This window comes from Lepidochelys olivacea (assembly GCF_965140295.1).
Source record: "Lepidochelys olivacea isolate rLepOli2 genome assembly, chromosome: 1".
In the NCBI taxonomy this organism is placed as follows: Eukaryota; Metazoa; Chordata; order Testudines; family Cheloniidae; genus Lepidochelys; species Lepidochelys olivacea.
The window spans coordinates 168,524,799-168,532,190 of record NC_140411.1 but is presented as its reverse complement, the minus strand read 5'-3'; positions in this window follow the sequence as shown (position 1 = coordinate 168,532,190).

The window sequence follows — 7,392 nt, the reverse complement described above, 5'->3', positions numbered from 1 at the left end:
AGGCTACGATGCCTGTCAGTGTTACCATCATACTGTATGGGAAGCTTTTGAAATAATTGTGCAGCATGCAAACTCTTATGTGGAAACACTCTAACCTAATGTACAGTAGCAACAATTCCATGCTGAAATAATTCAGCAAGCTCAGAGGGACGTGGAGTTTTTGTCAAGCCAGCTCTTGGGAGTTGGAGATGCTCTCCTGTGCTCAGTATTGTTTTGTTGGCTTGTAGCTCACATTTCCGTCCAGCTATTATATTGTATAATATAAACAGCGCCCTCAGGCTCTAACTTAATTACATTAAATTATATAAACCTAGCACAGAAGTGTTGCCCCATTATGGACAAACTTCAGTACTTTTCAGAAACACACATCACGTGATACTGTCTCAAGGATATGAAAGTGATAGCTTGCAGGAGGAAATTGATCTCTTGTCCCTGGGACAGTGGGGCTGGAGTTGTGAGGAGGGAGTGCTCTTAGCCAAATGGAGGTTGGGAGCACACTGAGTTAGCCTTCACAGAACCTTCTGTAGTCAGTCGGGGAAGTCATTTTGTTCATCTCCACCCTCCCTCAAGTAAGCTCCTTGCTCATTCTTAGTTGATTCTCATTGATTTCAAAAGACCAACTAAAAGGGAGGTTACTATATTCCTAATTCAGCAAAGCACTTTCATATGGGCTTAAAGTTAAGCACATTCTTAAGTACTTTGCTAAATCAGGCCCCATATTGAGTAAATGAGAGATTTCAGTCCATTTATCTTTTTCCCTCAAGAGAGCTCTATTCTCCCATCCAGGATGTAAATAACTCCCACTAAGATTAGTGGCAGAAGATGGTGGGATTTCTCAATGTTCCATACAGATTTCCATTTTCTGCAAAAATGAAAAAACAATATTATTTTTATTATGGTACCTCTGTAAGTTCATATCATGAATTTGGGGATTAATGTATCAATGACACATGTTCTTTCTCATACTGCCCAGCCCATCAGTCACGTTTTCTCCATGTGTGGTTAACCTTTGTATGCTGACAATGTGCTCCGATGCAAAGATTAGTTAACAGCTTTTAATATTTTAGCTTCTTTGATTCATGCCAAGTACACTCCTTACATAGCATTATTGTATATTATGTGCTTATATATTAGCATGCTGTCATATCAGACCTTTTACAATATGCTAAAATTAAATTAAACTTAAAAAAAAAGAAGCAGAGATGGGATTGTCGAGAGGGAGCCATTAGCCAGCTGATTTTACATGTTACCTCTTTAGAGCCCACTCATAAAATGAGCCAGTGGAAGTGAGACTGAAGACCAGGGTCCCCGTAGATTGTTGATTTGAGAACTATTACAGATCTCCCTGTGCTACAGAACTGAATTAATAGATGATGAAAATGTGGGCTATAGCAATCATAAAAATTAAAGATGGAAAAGACCTATTAAAGCATAGACAGTTACCCACCCCAGATATGATTGTTCCATATGGTATATTCTTCAGCACTAGCCCAGTGGAGTTAAAACACCCCCCTGTTATGGTGCTTTCATTTAAGGTAACTACCCCACAATTGAATAGGATTGCCCTGTTTGGGTGTGTTTCCCGATACTTGCACTATGTATCTCTTTTCTCCTATTCATCCCATTTCTCCCTGTTATACTGTCTTGTCCCACCTTAAATCATAATTCTTCCCTCTTGGTGTTTATATCCTTCAATTGCTTGTAGACTGTTGTTTTTCCTCTTGCCATGCTGTTGTGGCTTATAGAAACTTCCTATTTAGGGGCAGACCCTCAGTTGATGTGAATTGTCATGGTTACATTGAGTTCAGAGCTGAGGATCTGACCCCTAGCTGTTAACTTAACTTCCAGCTCCTAATAATTTTTGTTGTTTTTCTCTGAACCACTTCCCTCTCCAATTGGTCTATATCATTCCAGGATGAAGGTTGTCACCACTGGCCACAGTATTCAAAGTGAGATTTTCATCGGAGTACTGACCTTCAAAGTATTTCGTTCTCTGCTTTTTATCAACAGCTACTAAGCCAAAGTCTTACTTTAGAATAGTTCTAATTTCTTTATTTATTAGTTCAAAGAAACACAGCTCAGTGTCTCATTTTTGAGTTATCCTTAACATCATCCCCGCCTCATAACATATGGCTTTACTCGCTCATCACTATTACTTTTGCTCCTGATATACCTTCTTATTTTCCTGACACCCATTAGGTAGCTTGAACACCATTTTCCTTTTCTGCTGCCCTTGTCTTTTCCCTTAAATAATTCAGAGTATTCTTCTCAGTTCCCTCCCCCTTCTTCATTACCAGTACAGGTCATTTTATTTTAAATCTCTCAACAGTATTCTAATGTGCCCACTGCTGTTAATTTTTAAGGATTGTGTAGCAATTCTCAAAGCGAACTTCTCCAACAATGCCAGGCTTACATACTCAGCCAAGCAGCAATCACACAGCTTGAGTCTAACACAGTGATGAGAATCCCACCAAAAATTTTCTTGAGTATCTAAAGCACATAGATTAGTAAATAATTTAGTAGAATAATGGTTTTAAAACAATGCAATGCATCAGAGAGACTTCAAAAGTAACACAATGTGTGGAGCTAATTAAGGGGCATTTTCAAGATTTTAGGTGTAAAATCTATTCCTTCTTTACGTCGTCTGTTTAAAAAAAGGCAAAAAATGATAAAATAGTTCTGATTCACCTTTCTATGAGATTTATCGGTAAGAAAGCATTGTGCACGTGCAACATATTAATATGCAAGAGAGAAAGGATGGCTAAGGTATTGGGGACTGGAAACCAGGAGCAAGTCACTTAGGCCAGATCTACCGAATTCAAAGGGGGCTATGCTGATATACAACAGCTGAAGATGTGGCCCTCAGTCCCTCTCTCATCTGTAAAGTGGAAGTGATGACGATAGCTTGTGTCATAAATATAAAGGGAAGGGTAAACCCCTTTGAAATCCCTCCTGGCCAGGGGAAAGCTCCTCTCACCTGTAAAGGGTTAAGAAGCTAAAGGTAACCTCGCTGGCACCTGACCAAAATGACCAATGAGGAGACAAGATACTTTCAAAAGCTGGGAGGAGGGAGAGAAACAAAGGGTTTGTGTGTCTGTCTGTAGTCGTCTTGGCCGGGGACAGAACAGGAATGGAGTCTTAGAACTTTTAGTAAGTAATCTAGCTAGGTATGTGTTAGATTATGATTTCTTTAAATGGCTGAGAAAAGAATTGTGCTGAATAGAATAACTATTTCTGTCTGTGTATCTTTTTTGTAACTTAAGGTTTTGCCTAGAGGGGTTCTCTATGTTTTTGAATCTAATTACCCTGTAAGATATATACCATCCTGATTTTACAGGGGGGATTTCTTTATTTCTATTTACTTCTATTTTTTATTAAAAGTCTTCTTGTAAAACACTGAATGCTTTTTCATTGTTCTCAGATCCAAGGGTTTGGGTTTGTTGTCACCTATGCAAATTGGTGAGGCTTTTTATCCAACATTTCCCAGGAAAGGGGGGGTGCAAGTGTTGGGAGGATTGTTCATTGTTCTTAAGATCCAAGGGTCTGGGTCTGTAGTCACCTAGGCAAATTGGTGAGGCTTTTTACCAAACCTTGTCCAGGAAGTGGGGTGCAAGGTTTTGGGAAGTATTTTGGGGGCAAGGACGCGTCCAAACAGCTCTTCCCCAGTAACCAGTATTAGTTTGGTGGTGGTAGCGGCCTGTCCAAGGGGTAATATTTTGTACCTTGGGGAATTTTTGACCTAAGCTGGTAAAGATAAGCTTAGGAGGTTTTTCATGCAGGTCCCCACATCTGTACCCTAGAGTTCAGAGTGGGGGAGGAACCTTGACATGGTGGCACAGTGGTGGGATTAACCTGAAATCATTTTGAGATCCAGTTGAGATTTTTTGAACTAGAAATACAGATTTTAAAAAGGAATTTTTACGAAGTCCAGAAGGCAGCTTTGAAACTGAAAGCAGCTTGGTTTCTCTCTGCTTTGTGGCCAAGCAGAGACAAAAGGGGATTATCTTGTGAATTGCAGATTTTCTTTGCCTGGAGGCAGGGTACTTAACTCCTGCAGGGAAATTCACAGTCTTCCAACCCAGAGGTTTTTTTTCTTTTTCTTTTCTTCCTAAAAGTAAATAGGGGGTGTGTGCTCTACCCATTTGCCTGGAGACAAAAGTGGCAGGGTTTTTTTTTAGGATTTTGATTTTTATTTTTTTTTTGTTTTACAAGGAGCACAGGTTTGAAAAGAAATTTTTTTCTTCTTTGGGCTGGGTAAGCAGGTTTCCAAGTAGTTGGAGGTTTTTTGCTTTAATTTGGGCCCAGAGCAGAGACAAGGGAATTGTCTTTTTCTGTAGGCTGACAATCACTATCAGAGAATAGGTATTCTATTCCAGCACAGCAAAATTTTACAGCCAAGTTTTGTTTGTTTATTTCTAAACCTCGGGTGTAAAGTTAGTTAAAAACAGAGAGGTTAGAATGGCCAAATCCTCAGCTCGACTACAGCTGGAATTAGCCAAATTTCAGGCTGAGGAAAAACAAAGGGAACATGAAAGACAGATAGAACTCATGCAGCTGAAGAAGGAACAAGAAAGGGAGGCAGAACAACACCAAGAGGCTGCCCACAAGAGGGAAATGGAGGCAAGGAAGCATGTGGAGGAGGAGAGGGAAAAAGAGAGGAAGCATGTGGAGGAGGAGAAGGAAAAAGAGAGGAAGCATGTGGAGGAGATGGAGAGGATAAAGGCCCAGCAGAATATACCAACAAACCCTAGCAATCCTTCTCCAGGTACCACTTCCCATCCCAGAAAGTTCCCCACCTACAAGGCAGGTGATGATACTGAGGCCTTCTTAGAAAACTTCGAAAGGGCCTGCCTTGGGTACAACATCTCTACTGACCAATACATGGTAGAGCTGAGGCCGCAGCTCAGTGGACCCTTAGCTGAGGTGGCAGCTGAAATGCCTAAAGAACACATGAACATGTATGAACTGTTTAAATCCAAGGCGAGAGTCAGAATGGGGATAACACCCGAGCAGTCTCGTCGGAGGTTCAGAGCCCTAAGGTGGAAACCAGACATGTCATTTACCCGACATGCCTACCACATTGTAAAACATTGGGATGCCTGGATATCAGGAGCAAGTGTTGAATCTCCAGTAAATTTGCCCTTCCTAATGCAAATGGAACAATTCTTAGAGGGTGTTCCTGAGGAAATAGAAAGATACATCCTAGATGGGAAACCCAAAACTGTAATTGAGGCAGGAGAGATTGGAGCCAGATGGGTGGAGGTGGCAAAGAAGAAGAAAACTGGTCGCAGTTGGAGCGGAGACCAGAAGGGACCACCCCAGACCACACCCTATTACCGGGGGCCGCCCAAAGCCCCACCTACCTCCCAAAGAACCCTCCAGACCCCTTATCGTCCCACCACCCCGTTCTCCAGCAACCCTCCTCGCCCCAGTGACCCGTCAGCTGGACGATGTTTTAAGTGTAACGAGCTGGGGCATGTAAAGGCCAACTGCCCCAGGAACCCCAACAGATTACAGTTCATTGCACCGGAATCACACCAGAGGTCCACAGGCCCAGATACCTCCCAGATACCCTTGGAGCGGAGGGAAACTGTGAGTGTGGGTGGGAAGAAGGTCACCGCGTGGAGGGACACCGGAGCACAAGTGTCAGCTATCCATGCTTCCTTAGTGGACCCCAATTTAATCAACCCAGAGATCCAAGTGACGATTCAACCCTTCAAGTCCAACTCTTTCAATTTGCCTACAGCCAAGTTGCCTGTCCAGTACAAGGGCTGGTCAGGAATGTGGACTTTTGCAGTCTATGATGATTATCCCATCCCCATGCTGTTGGGGGAAGACTTGGCCAATCATGTGAAGCAGGCCAAGAGGGTGGGAATGGTCACCCGCAACCAGGCTAAACAAGCCGTGAGGCCTAGCTCTGTTCCGGAAACTTCTATCAGGACCCAGTCAGAGGTGATGGACCTGGACCCCAGGCCAATGTCTGCAACAGCAGTAGTGGATCCAGTCCCAGAGACCCAGACGGAACCAGTCTCAGAACCGGAACCAGCCGAACAACCAACACCAGACCCCGTGTCAGCACTGAATCCAGTACTTGCAACCTCAACACCAGAGGGCCCCACCGAACCTGAACTGGCAGCAGCCGATAACCCTACACAAGAGGCTCAGCCGGAGCCTGAATCCCAACATAGTACACCAGCGGAGAGCGGTTCACAGTCAACAGAAACAGCTCCATCCCCTATATCGCTTCCAGAGGGACCAAGCCTAGGTCCACAATCCCATGAGGAACTGATGTCTCCAGCATCAAGGGAACAGTTCCAGACCGAACAGGAAGCAGATGAAAGCCTCCAGAGAGCTTGGACGGCGGCACGGAGCAACCCACCGCCTCTCAGCTCTTCTAATCGATCCAGGTTTGTTGTAGAAAGAGGACTTTTATACAAGGAAACTCTTTCTGGGGGACACCAGGAAGACTGGCATCCTCAGAGACAGTTGGTAGTTCCAACTAAATACCGGGCCAAGCTCTTGAGCTTAGCCCATGATCACCCTAGTGGCCATGCTGGGGTGAACAGGACCAAAGACCGTTTGGGGGGGTCATTCCACTGGGAGGGAATGGGCAAGGATGTTTCTACCTATGTCCAGTCTTGTGAGGTGTGCCAAAGAGTGGGAAAACCCCAAGACCAGGTCAAAGCTCCTCTCCAGCCACTCCCCATCATTGAAGTTCCATTTCAGCGAGTAGCTGTGGATATTCTGGGTCCTTTTCCGAAAAAGACACCCAGAGGAAAGCAGTACATACTGACTTTCATGGATTTTGCCACCCGATGGCCGGAAGCAGTAGCTCTAAGCAACACCAGGGCTAAAAGTGTGTGCCAGGCACTAGCAGACATTTTTGCCAGGGTAGGTTGGCCCTCCGACATCCTCACAGATGCAGGGACTAATTTCCTGGCAGGAACTATGAAAAACCTTTGGGAAGCTCATGGGGTAAATCACTTGGTTGCCACTCCTTACCATCATCAAACAAATGGCATGGTGGAGAAGTTTAATGGAACTTTGGGGGCCATGATACGTAAATTCGTAAATAAGCACTCCAATGATTGGGACCTAGTATTGCAGCAGTTGCTCTTTGCCTACAGAGCTGTACCACATCCCAGTTTAGGGTTTTCCCCATTTGAACTTGTATATGGCCGTGAGGTTAAGGGGCCATTGCAGTTGGTGAAGCAGCAATGGGAGGGATTTACACCTTCTCCAGGAACTAACATTCTGGACTTTGTAACCAACCTACAAAACACCCTCCGAACCTCTTTAGCCCTTGCTAGAGAAAACTTACAGGATGCTCAAAAAGAGCAAAAAGCCTGGTATGATAAACATGCCAGAGAGCGTTCCTTCAAAGTAGGAGAC